The 12590-nt window shown below is 34.0% G+C and overlaps 1 long non-coding RNA gene across 2 annotated transcripts in view; it reads right to left on the bottom strand.

Moving 5' to 3' along the window:
- Nucleotides 1-12590, bottom strand: part of LOC143686862 (uncharacterized) — a 108604-nt gene that overhangs the window by 20835 nt on the left and 75179 nt on the right. Inside the window, exons 2-5 of one of the 2 annotated variants that reach the window (XR_013177283.1) lie at nucleotides 11685-11798; nucleotides 10022-10094; nucleotides 9548-9601; nucleotides 6555-6678 (exon numbers count right to left, since the gene is read on the bottom strand). This is a non-coding gene — a long non-coding RNA (uncharacterized LOC143686862). Of the gene's footprint in view, nucleotides 1-6554; nucleotides 6679-9547; nucleotides 9602-10021; nucleotides 10095-11684; nucleotides 11799-12590 lie in introns of those variants that run through there. The other variant, XR_013177282.1, reaches the window with a different exon arrangement.

Raw genomic sequence — 12590 nt, 5'->3', positions numbered from 1 at the left:
ATTCTCATTAGGTAGAACTGACTCTACAACTAAGAAAGTAATTACAGAACTGAATATTAAGAAAATGTAGGATAGATGTTATGTAAGAGACTTGCATTAACTTTAGATACATCCAAGTAGACTTTGAACTGTGACTAAAAGAAGGCTGTCTAGAAAATAATGGATGGGGAAAAGGACAATCTTTAGGACATAGATTATATGAACAAATCCTCAGGCTAAAATATTGTTCAGCAGTTGTCATATAATAAAAACAGGTTTTCAATTGTCAAACTCCAAAATATGTCTGGGAAGAACTCTCAATACTAAATTTAGAAGGAAGTTTTAGGTAATATGAGTATAGTGCTGTGGTTGCTGACCCATCCACCACCCACCATAGAAAAACCTTGAAGTAGAAACCAAAATTAATGAGAAAAAGTGGTGGGGGGAGGACTGTGAGAAAACTTCCCATCTGAAGAGTCAAAATAACCTCACAATGAAAGCAGCAGGTGGAAAACATTTAAAAAAAAAATGAGTTTAAAAGCTGTTAGAATAATACAGTATCAGAGCCCAAGTCGAGGGACTCTTGGAGATCAAAGGTCATTCTAAATGCCTTCTCTGGCATTTGCTAATGCCTTAATGAACAATAATCAAGAGGAAAATGAGCCTTTTTCCAAAGTCTGGTGATAACATGAAGTTTCTTTCACTTCTACAGAACAGAAATGATGGGCTTGAGGAGAGACCCTATCACACTGGGTCAAGAATTAGATTGAGTCTACTATTAGTTAGTTTATTTATAGCCCAAGTTATCTAAGTGGGATGTTATACTCAGATGGAGGAGAGAGTGAAAGATGGACATTTCTCGTAAGGGAAAAAATGGACGCAAAATGTTCTTTTTACTTTGTATTACTGGTCCCCTTTGCAAATGTGGGTATAGTTCTATGTCATAAAATCTAATACCTGGACATTTTTCTATGGGATTTTGTATTGTCATTGGGATGAAAATATTTCATCAGTTTTCTATACAAGGTCTCAGAGATATAAGAAGCATAAAATAATGAAGTAGAAAAAAAAATACTGACTCAAGTCCAAATATGATATCACTAAATTGAAGCATTTATTTAGAGGGAAACTGGCCTTAATGATTGCACCACATTTTAATTGTCTCCAAAATCTCTTCTTCAGATTAAACACCATTAGTTTCTCTGCAGAGCCTTACTATTTTTTTAAACAATTTTTTTTTTAGCCTTTGTATTCGTAGAATTCTCCAGAGGAAAAAACTGAACAATGATTAATTGTGAAAAAATTACTCTTTCTTCCAACACATTCACATCTGGTCTAGCTGTCATTTTTGCCTACCAAAATTAACAAATGATGGAAGCAGACGTCAAGTTTCATAGTTTCAATTCCTAGAGCCTTGCCATTTTCACATTTTCTCCACAAGGCAAAAACCACCCATATAACAAAGGAATCACTACCAGCCCATATTGTATCCTGAAGTGATCATTCAGTGAAATAATAAATCAGTTTCATTCCTGCAGCTACTGTTTCTTGCTGTCTTACTTCCATTTGCTCTCAGCTTGAGAGAGAAATTTATTTTTGACAGTTTGTTGTTCTATGAGGATCTAGTTGTATTGGATTGTAAAATTCTGAAATCTTTTTTCATACAGTTACTGAGAACTTCTTCTTCCTTCAAAATACAGACTAAATCTTTATAGAATTCATATTAAATGTCTTTCATTGTGGGGCCATCACTGAACAATATTGAAATATGATAAAAGCAGGTTTTCCAAACTGCCAAGATTTATATACAAAGGAAGCAGGATATAGACCGCTGTTCTTGTTAAGGAACATAAAATTTATATTAGAATTCCCTTGATTATTCCCAATCTTATTCAATTAACTTATAGTATTTATAGATATGTTATTCTACTGCATAAGTATACTCAAGGTTTTCTCAGGCCAGTCTCCTGACAGATTTGTAAGTATAAATGAAGACATCAAAACCAGACTTAAAGCTAGTATGAGATATATCAGAATAAATATAAAATCAAATGCTAGTTAAAACTGTCAATTATAACAAATAATAAAACATTAAGATGTTTATGAACATTTAGACACCTAAGACCAAAAAGAAAAAAATAATTATTTATTTCTTGTATCTTTCTACAAAAGACTCAAGACACTTTAAAATCAATAAAATAATAAAACAAAGGTAAGAAAACAGAACTGAAGAAAAGAAAAATGCAAATATGACTCCCAGAAGACTGAAACATGGGTGCTATGATTAAGCTTCATATTTGCTTCTGAAGTTCCTGATAGCCAGGTAAAAAAGGAAAAGTGTCTGTTTTTCAGAGCAACTTTTCCTAATAAACTTCTAAAAGATGTCTTCATGTAGAATTTTATAGAAAGGACACAGAGGTATAATGGAGAATGTCTTCAGCATTGTTGATACATTTATTTTTACAGCAAATGCTGTAACATATTTCATATAGTTATTTCTTATAGTGCCTGCTGATAAAGGCTAAGGGACTAATCTGAAGTATAGTTCAAGGGAGAAAACTCTACAAGAAGTACAACATCTTCTGAGAATGTTGGGTTCTGTATGAAACACTAGAGTTGAGAAGTAAGTTTAAAGTGACTTTATTGATGGGATATTCTCATTTCCTCAGAACTATTTTTAGACAAGTAATCAATGGCAGAATTGGTTTTTTATTATGAATTTTAGAAACCTAATAAATGTTCATTTCTGGATGAAAAGTTCATCCACCTTTGTCCAATAATAGACTCTAGTGACGTCATTGCTGTATTACCAACTCCAAGAGGCATATATACAGAGAACACAGTGTAATTGTATAACTGATGGCCCTGCTCAGTTTACATAACCTGAACTGAAACTGCTTCATGGGAGCCCAAACTCATAATAAGCTGCTCCTCTGAGGCCAGGAGAACACAAAGAAAAAACATTTTTACCAGGAAAATTTCCAAGGTTGATTTTAGTAATCATCATCTACATTCCAGAAAGATTTCAATAACGATTCCAAAAGCAATCTGCTTCTGGGAACCATGACATCGGGTGGTAAGAGAGAAGAACTCTTAACTTCTCTTTTGACACCTATTTTTCTCTCTGCTCTCATTCTAATTCTGAGCATTCTCCTGACAGTTTATTTCTCCGCTTGCTACTTTAATAACAACGATGGTGATAATACAATAGTTATATATTTATAATGCATTATTATTATGGCAGTAGCATTATTGATTTTATAATTTTATACACTGTCCTAAGAGATTTAGATAAATGAACTCATTTAATCCTCTAAGACTTTAATAACGTAAGTATTAGTATTTCTCCCATTTTACAGAGGAGGAATTGAGGCACAATGAGGTTAAGCAATGTATTAAAGGTCATGCAGCTAACATTTGGTGAAACCAGGGTTTAAATTCTAATATTCTGACTCTAGAACCTATCTAGAGTCAGAGACAGATAGTGTTCATTAAATATTACATGTAATCCCTTATTTCCCCAGCCTATTTTGCTGGGAAAATGAGAATGGGGCCAAGTGATTATTTCTCACTAATTAACTGTGAATATAAACATGAGTATAAATGGCATGGATCACTTCGAGGCTGAGGCAGTTAAATCTAATATGTCTCCTCTATTCTTATCTTCCTCTATTAGAAGCCACATGTGAAATTACAGTGTCACAAGAAGAGGAAAACTAGATCCCAGAGTCACCAGATGGAAAGGACACCCACCAATCTAGAGAAGACTTTGCATATGTGAAAAATAAACTTGAAATTTCAGTTTGGGAGGTCATTTGCTATCTCACATAGTCTTTTCTTACTTTTACTAATGCTACCCATGATGGTGAAGTTCATGCGGCCAGTTGATAGTGCCCAGTTGTTTGATCAAGCAAGCACTGTACTCACTGTTACAGTGAGGACATTTCATGGACTTAAATCATCAGTAAGTTGATTACATCTATAGCTGATTACATCTACAATCAAGGAGATTGCCTTTAACAGTGAGAGATATCTCATCCAATCAGTTGAAGGCTTTTGAAGGAGAAGTGATGATTTCAGCACTCAGAAGACAGAATTTCCAATTCTACTTCAATCAGCCAGCTTCTCCTGGGAAATTCAGTGAAAACCTTCATCAGATTGCTCAGCTTGCAGCCTACCCTACAGCATTTGGACTTATGCATCCATTGCCACAGTCACATGAGACAATTTTTATAAATGATAAACATATAGATGTCTCCTGTCACTTCTGTTTCCCTAGAAAACCTTGACTAATACTCTACCCTATGGGTCCTTATTCCCATTCCCTATCTGATTATATCCACTATATTGACTCCAAATGCCATGATTGCCAAGAAGCAATCTCATCCAAATTTGAAATTACCATGTCTAACTACAATGTGGAAGATGGAAAGTCAACACTTTAAAAACTCATTTCTAAATCAGAAAGAAAGATAGATGTTAAAGATCGAGATGGTATAATCTAGGAATGCCTAGAGTGTATAATAATAGTGAAATGTACAATGTACAAACTTTAAAAATGTTTTTGCATGAGGAAGAACAAAGAATGTCATTACTGCAGGGTGCTGAAAATAGATGATAATTAATACTTTAAAATGTCACCTTATGTGTGAGACTAAAGCAAAAAATGTTTATTTGGCACAAAATTTATATTTTGACTAGAGCATTTCCTAATATAATTCATGTAGATAGTTTGATTGAATCTCATAAGTACTTGGAATCTCAGGTAGGACATGAGATTTTGTTGGTTTGTCCAGAGTGATGCCCCGATGAATCCCAGAGTGATTTGATCAGTGACTGGAAAAGTATTTGGAAGCCCCCTTGGGGGAATGGTGAGAGCGGGGAGAAATTCGACTTCCACAAGTTGAATTCTTGATATTCTCACAAGCAGTGGGGACAACCAAAGCTATAGGCTGAGCCCCCAGTCTTGGAGTTTGTTCATATGAAACTTAACCTCACAAAAGATAGGTCAAGTCTACTTAAAATTTAGGCCTAAGAGTCACCCCCAAGAGAGCCTCTTTTGTTGCTCAGATGTGGCCTCTCTCTCCTGCCAACATGATGAGCAGTCTCACCACCCTCCCCCTCTCTGCATGGGACATGACTCCCAGGGGTGTGGACCTTCCTGGCAACGTGGGACAGAAATCCTGGAATGAGCTGAGACTCAGCATCAAAGGACTGAGAAAAACCCTAGAATGAGCTGAGAATTAACATCAAGGGATTGAGAGAACCTTCTCCACCAAAGGGGGAAGAGTGAAACGAGACTAAGTGTCAATGGCTGAGAGATTCCAGAGTCGAGAGGTTATCCTGGAGGTTATTCTTATGCATTAAGTAGATACCACCTTGTTGTTCAAGATGTAAGTGGAGAGGCTGGAGGGAACTGCCTGAAAATGTAGAGCTGTGTTCCAGTAGCCATGTTTCTTGATGATGATTGAACAATGATAAAGCTTTCACAATGAGACTGTGAAAACCTTGTGTCTGATACTCCTTTTAGCTACTATATCAACAGAAGGGTAGAACATATGAAATAAAAATAAATAATAGGGGGGAACAAATGTTAAAATAAATTTAGTTTGAAATGCTAGTGGTAAATGAAAACGAGGGGTAAGGGGTATGGTATGTATAATCTTTTTTTTCTCTATTATCATTTTATTTCTTTTTCTGTTGTCTTTTTATTTCTTTTTCTAAATCAATGCAAATGTTCTAAGAAATGATGAATATGCAACTATGTGATGATATTAAGAATTACTGATTTATATGTAGAATGGAATGATATCTTAATGTTTTGTTTGTTAATTTTTTTAATTAATAAAAAAAGTTAAAAAAAAAAAAAAACTCATTTCTATAAACTCTTCTCCTTCTAAAAGCATCTATCCTCCTATAATTTCTATGGACTTTGAAGAGATCAAATCCACCCAGTTACTGGATCTGGAAACTAGTGAGTTATGCTTGGTCCTTTCTTTCTCACTGCCATAGATTTTGGGAAGACTGTGGTCAGCTGAACAAAAGCTGTTTAATACACAATGTAGAAGTAAAGAAAGTAATACGAATTCCCCAACTGGGATTGAAATGACCTTCAAAGAAAACAATTGAGATGAGGATTTGTGTTTGACTTCTATACACTTCCATATGTAGACTTGGTAGTCTGAATGAAGATAAACAAAACACTTGATTAAGGATTTTTTAAAATATATTTTAAATATATTATTTAGATGGCACAAAGACAAGGAAGCCACAGAAGCCAAATATTAAATAAAAACAGGATCCTGGAAAGTAAGTTAGATTTCTGAGAGTTCTGAATCCTGGAGGTATTCCACTTTGGCTGATGGAATTACAGGCTCAAGGGAGAGAAAAGAAAGTACAATATTTCCCAAAGGCAGTCTAAGAACTGAATAAGCTGAATTCTTAATGATAATTTACATTATTGTCCAAGAAATTTCTTTCCCCCATTGATGTTAGGCTTACTCTGAAGAAACTGTTAGAAGATATGATGCAAGCAAAGATTTGATTGGTTCATGCACGGAGGTACTTGCCCTCTTGTGCTTCTGTCATTGTCATGAGAAGAATAAGGCTTGAGATTTGCAGGTCCAAGGAGGATGAGAAACCTGCAGCTTAGAGCCAGTCCAGCAGAACTCATCCTTGATCACTCAACCTCCACTGTAACTACAGAAAAGAAGAGCAAATAAATGTTGTTCCTTGCCAGTGAGTTTTTAAGTAGTTTGTTATGCAATATTATTGTGGCAATAGTTGATATATACTCCCATGGTCTAGACATTCTGCATAAAGGAGAATGAGAAAAAGACCCTCCACAGAGAAGGGGATTAAAAAACAAATTACCAGCCTCAAGTTTTGAACTGGATGGAGGAAAATATATATATTGCTTCATATTTGTAAGGACATACAACCTCATACAACTTAGCAATATGAACTCATAACACCTGTGTGGCTTTCATCACTTTTCTTGGGTACTCTTTCAGCTCTTCTAATATTAACACCTCAATTCTATCTATTAAATTACCTGGTAAGGATTTTATTTTCCTGCCTGGACCCTGAATGATACAGATTCAAAATAATAATGACAACTTAGAATGTATTCAAGAGAGATAAAGTAAAGGAAAATGATGAAAGAGGGGTTGAAAGTAGAGAAAGATAAAGTGAAAACAGCTAAAATATCTCCTCAGCAGTCCATAAAGAGATAATCGGTTAGTGAATGGCAATATGTAAGGAAAAAACGGTTGAGACGTTCTCAGAATTATTGAATTATACCAATTGTCAGACTTACAAAGTCCAATGAACCCCAAACAGAATAAATAATAACTCTGAAAATACTCATCATCGTAAAGCTGGAAAACTCAACAATAAAACAAAAATTTTTAAAGCAACTAGAGAAAAAAGGCAAATTGCAAATTGAAGAGCTGCAATCAGCATGAGAGCTGACTTTTCAATAGGAATAATGGAAGCTAGGAGACAGTAAAACAACATCTACAATGGGATGAGAGAAAAATCGTTGTTAGCATAGAATTCTATACCTTACAGAGCAATCTTTCAAGAATGAGAGTGAAATAAAGCAATTTCAGACAAACAAGAACTGTCACTATCCACTAACAGAAGATCCTCACTAAAGGGAATTCTAAAGAATATCCTTCAGAAGGAAGAACATGAACTCAGCTAAAAGGTCAAAAAGGCAAGTGAAGCAAATGATGAGTACAGATAACGAATGGTAATTAGGTGGGTAAACATCAAGCAAACATTGGCAGAGTGATGTTTTCTCCTCAAGTACTCAGAAACCTGACTGCAGGCCTAAGGCAAAGTCCCAGTACCACTGAACATTAGTCAATTTAAAATAGTTACATAAGAAATCACTGAAAGGGCAAAAGAGCTGTTAAAATAAGAAGTTTTATTACCACCACTAATACCATTTATTATCACTAGTATAAAAATTCATTTATGCATTTAAAAATGAATGCAGGTATAAATAAATGTAAATTACCTCCCATTACTGACAACCCATTTTAAGACAATTCTAATGAAGTTTAATTGAAAAAGAATTAAGTTGGCAAATATGGTATCCCTCTAGCACATTGATGTGATTTTTGGTGATTCTATTAGTACAGTTTATAGCAATGAATTCATTAAGACATGTGTGCTAGTTTCTTACAATTTAATACTTAAAATTAAATGTGGCAAATCTAGGGAGGTAATTAGTAAAACATCAGGATTATAAATCCGAATGCTCCAAAATACATAAAGTCCAGTAACTGGAGAATTGTACTAAGAGCCCCAACTACTAGAACAATATGGTTACTTTCTCATTTCTAACAGAGTACTATTAAGGAAGCAATGTTTTATAGATTGGTACTTTTGATCCTCTGGAATTTAGCTTTTAAATCTATCCTCACTTCAATTCTTCTTTGTTTTAAAAATAAGCATGTTTTTTGTTGCTGCCACTTAATATTCTTTATAATCATCTATTTTCATATTACTCAGAGTCTCCTCTAAGATTTTGACAACTAACTCATATTCCTGAGTTTATTTACCTGCTGACCAATGGTGTTTCTGATATTCAAAGTAAATTTCCAAAGGAAAATACTTATGACTTGTACTTGCCTTCTACTCAGTTTTCAAATTTTACTGATTCAGCCTACAACCTTCAAAATCCCTACATGTGATTTTGATATATTATTTTTATTTTTCATTAACTCATTGAGTCAATACTCATCTATCATCTACCAGATACTTTTCCAGATACTAGAGGAGGGATGATGAATTTGATTTTCTCTCTACCTTCTTTGAGCTTACTGTTTACTGGGAGACTAAAAAGCATAAGAAAAGGGTACAGCCAATTCAATCTGGATAGAGAGAGAATATGTCCTAGATGAGAGGTTGCTCCAGTAGGATATTAAAAGATGAGAAGGCATTTATTGGGTAACAATATTTGTATGGATAATTCAGACAGAAACAGGAAGAGCAACTATGTGTGACTGGAAAAATAAAAAAATTCAGAAATGTTTAACCTAATTTTAAAAAACAAGACAAGAAATACATTAGTTTGTAAAGCAAGACATTGCTTTCCACATCTCCCCAAATCCTTTTCAGAAACATTTTCATGCCTGCCTGATTATATCAACACAAGGCAAATAATTCTATCATCCATGTGTTTTTAGCAGAGTATTTGTTTTACGCCTCAATTTATTCATGTAATAAGATCTAGAAAACAATTTAAAATAATGTCAGAAAGGAAACTGGTGTGTATCTATCAACTGTAGATTTTTATCCCAAATCTTCTATTAACACTGTAAAAAAATTTTTAGTGTTTCTCTTTCTGATTTTAAACACAAAACATATTTATTATAAATGCTTTGAAGTTTTTTTTTATAAATCAAATGTAAAGATCAACTGGTAATTCCTGTTATGCATACAATGAACATGACAGATACAATTTCCAGTTATTGCCAAATAACTATTCATTAATGATGTTCTAACAACTGATTAATTACCTTGCTGAAAAAAAAAATTACTGTTATGTTCCTACCTTATGCTCTAAGCCAAATGATTGCACTGGTATTTCTTTGAGCAACCTAGGAAACTAAAACAACATCAGAATGTGAATTTGTAATTAAATTTTGCTAACCCCACCCAATGTTTCCACTATTGAAACAGCTAATAGAGCAAGAAAGGGTGAAATGAGAATGTTACCACCAGAATTTAAGCAAAATTCCATTCACTAGATATTTATCATCAGAGCCTTTTTCAAGCATATTAAATAATCATCGTTAATTACTCGGGTTCAGAATCTATTAACACATTGGCATCAAACCAAAATAATTAGTTACATGATTATTCTAATAAAATTTATTTGCCAAGTTTTGCAGGAGGGGCCATTTAACTAGTAGAAATGACGGTACTCATGAGAGTCACTTGCCATGAAGTATCTTTTTCTAAAAGCTTTCAATTAACTAATTCAATGACAATTTCATCAATGGTCAGTAATTGATGAATGCCATACCTTAGACCTTCAAAAATTGTAGTTTGTTATGCTTCAGCCTCTGAAGGATGTCACTGAATTTGCTAGTTTTGTACTGTAAATCATGCAAATATTTGGACAAAAAAAGAATGAATTAATTATGAAACTCTTGCTTCATCTTAGGACAGTTTTCATCTCAACTACATTAGCTAGATAAATAACCTACATTTTAGATATATTGGATTTTCCAAGTAAATCATAAGATACAAATTTGTGAGATATTCAAGTCCAAGATATAGTTGATTCCTTTATTCTCAGTGATTTGAAAGGTGGTAAGTCTCAACATATTTTCTAAAGAACTTACTAGAGTAAGGCAACCACGAGAATCACCTAGACAGAATGCTCCCTCATCCAAGCTTTCAAATTTCCTTGCCTAAAAATAACCAAAGGGCAAGAGTTTCTGCCCTAGGAGGGAAATGTAATAGCAAGAACTTACATTTTCTTTATGATTGGGTGGTTTCAGAGATTCGTCCATTTTCAGGGAGGTAAACATCTCCTTTATTAAAGTTTTCTCTAGTAAGAGTAAGTAATAAAAGGGGATAATCGCTCCTTCATACACTGCATCTCCCTTTGGGTTGTATATTTTTCACATCATTCTTTTTGCTTTATTAAAGGATATTGTTCTCATAGCAAACTTCCAAACTTTTAATATAATATCTTTCTCTAATCTTATTTTAGAAATGGGGCTTGCTTTCTGAAATGGAAAGCACATAAGTTTTAAAACGTAATAGTTTCAGTTTCTATCCTCTGTGTTCCAATTACTTGAATTGTGTATTTAAACAGAAAGTGTTCCCTATTAGGTGAGCAGCCATTTTAGAAAAACACAAATTTGGTAAATCATTAGGCCAGTTTTTAGTGGAAAAAATTAAAGTCATGTCATATAGTCTATCTTGTCAAAGAACTGAATTTACTTTTTCAGGAAAAAATAATCATGCAAAATAAATTCATTTCTTAAAAGATAAAAACCAACTTCTTTGTTCAGTATACAAAGATTTTAAAACTAAGCAGGTAAAAACCTAGCCCAGATTTTCAATTTTCAGAGAGCAAATGAGAATGTAGCTATCAGTGTACTAGGGAAGGGATTTAGGGAAGCCTTGGGGAGCCAATTAGTTTAGAACCTCCAACTAGGTTTGCCCTATTGGGAGATCTATAAAAACAACAGGTGACATGTTTCTCTAAGAAAAAATATGTGTGTGTCCGTGAGCGTCTCTATCAGTGCATATAAGACCTGATGAGGCCTTACTCTTGTGGTTTGTGATAGCTTGAAAGTTGAAATGCGGAAACCCTGATTGTTAAGGTCTGTCACTTATCTTTTTATTGGCCTGTTTCAACTTTGAGTGTGAAAGAAAATTAAAGCAAACTTACTGCTTTCTCTAAAAATACCATTATTGGAATGATTATAAAATAGAAAATCAAGCTCAACCATTACTGTTGATATAAATACATGTTTTCATTGATCTTCAGTGGGAATGGATGAAAATGCATTTCGTTCAAAATGGAAAATGTTTCTACACATTAAAGAGAAATAGAAAAGGCATCTTTCAGTCATGTAATCTTGTAGCTACATACCAGGTTCAGTATAAATAGCTGCAAAGCAGAAGAATTATTCCCCTCCCCAGCCAATGACTTTATGCCAAAAATTTACCTTCTTTGAGGGTGAAGATCATTCGATTTCTTATGCTTCATAGAAAAAGTTATTCTTTTGAAAGAAGATTCTCAGAACCACTTCAGTATCCTGTTAGGTCCATCAGTTGCAATTCTAAAAAACCCAAAATTCTATTTCAGGAGAAAATTAAGTTTGTAACTTGTTGGTTGCTCAATCGCCCTTATTTCCAATACAAAAGGGAACACTTTATCTGAGATTTCATTTAGAAGAGAGCACTGAGATAACTACCTCCCTGTACCTTTCTATAGTGCTAGAAGCAACAAGAAGGGCAGCATAAGAATATACCAAAATCACCGGTTGGTAATGAAATCTTGATACAGAAATAAAGGACCTGGTTATATTTACCAATTAGAAAGCACTGTTCCCTCCTTTCCACAAATGACAATCAGGAAATTAATTATTTCAGTAAATGTATTTAATGATTTAAAGTATATTCTAAATAAAAAAGATATATTCCCAGACAATGCACCCCCCCAAAAAAAGAAAAATAATATTTAGCCCCCCACAATTTATATTTTTGGCCATAGACAAATATAGCCATTCAAAAGCTTTGTCTTAAGGAAAAAAAAAAAACTTTGCCTTTGCGTAACATGGGCTGAAGATTAGAAAGCACCCTAAATGCTGTGAAAAGGTTCATAATCCACTCCTAAGAATTAGGCTATTATAACTGCCATACGTTTTAGCCTGGGTTCTCCAGAAAACAGAGCCTGAGGTAAGAATTGTAAAGTGTCAATGCTTTTACTTGGGAGTTGCAAAACAAGGGCAACACCAATGAGTAAACAAGAAGAGAGGCAAGAAAATATACTAACCAGTGTAAAGACTCATTACATGTTGCCCTACATTACTCTACAGCCAAAAAGACAGTGCAATATGCTCAACAGTTCT

Source organism: Tamandua tetradactyla, chromosome 1, assembly GCF_023851605.1.
Source record: "Tamandua tetradactyla isolate mTamTet1 chromosome 1, mTamTet1.pri, whole genome shotgun sequence".
Classification (NCBI taxonomy): Eukaryota; Metazoa; Chordata; class Mammalia; order Pilosa; family Myrmecophagidae; genus Tamandua; species Tamandua tetradactyla.
Note: the sequence above shows the minus strand (reverse complement) of the source record. Positions and strands in the feature narration are given on the sequence as shown.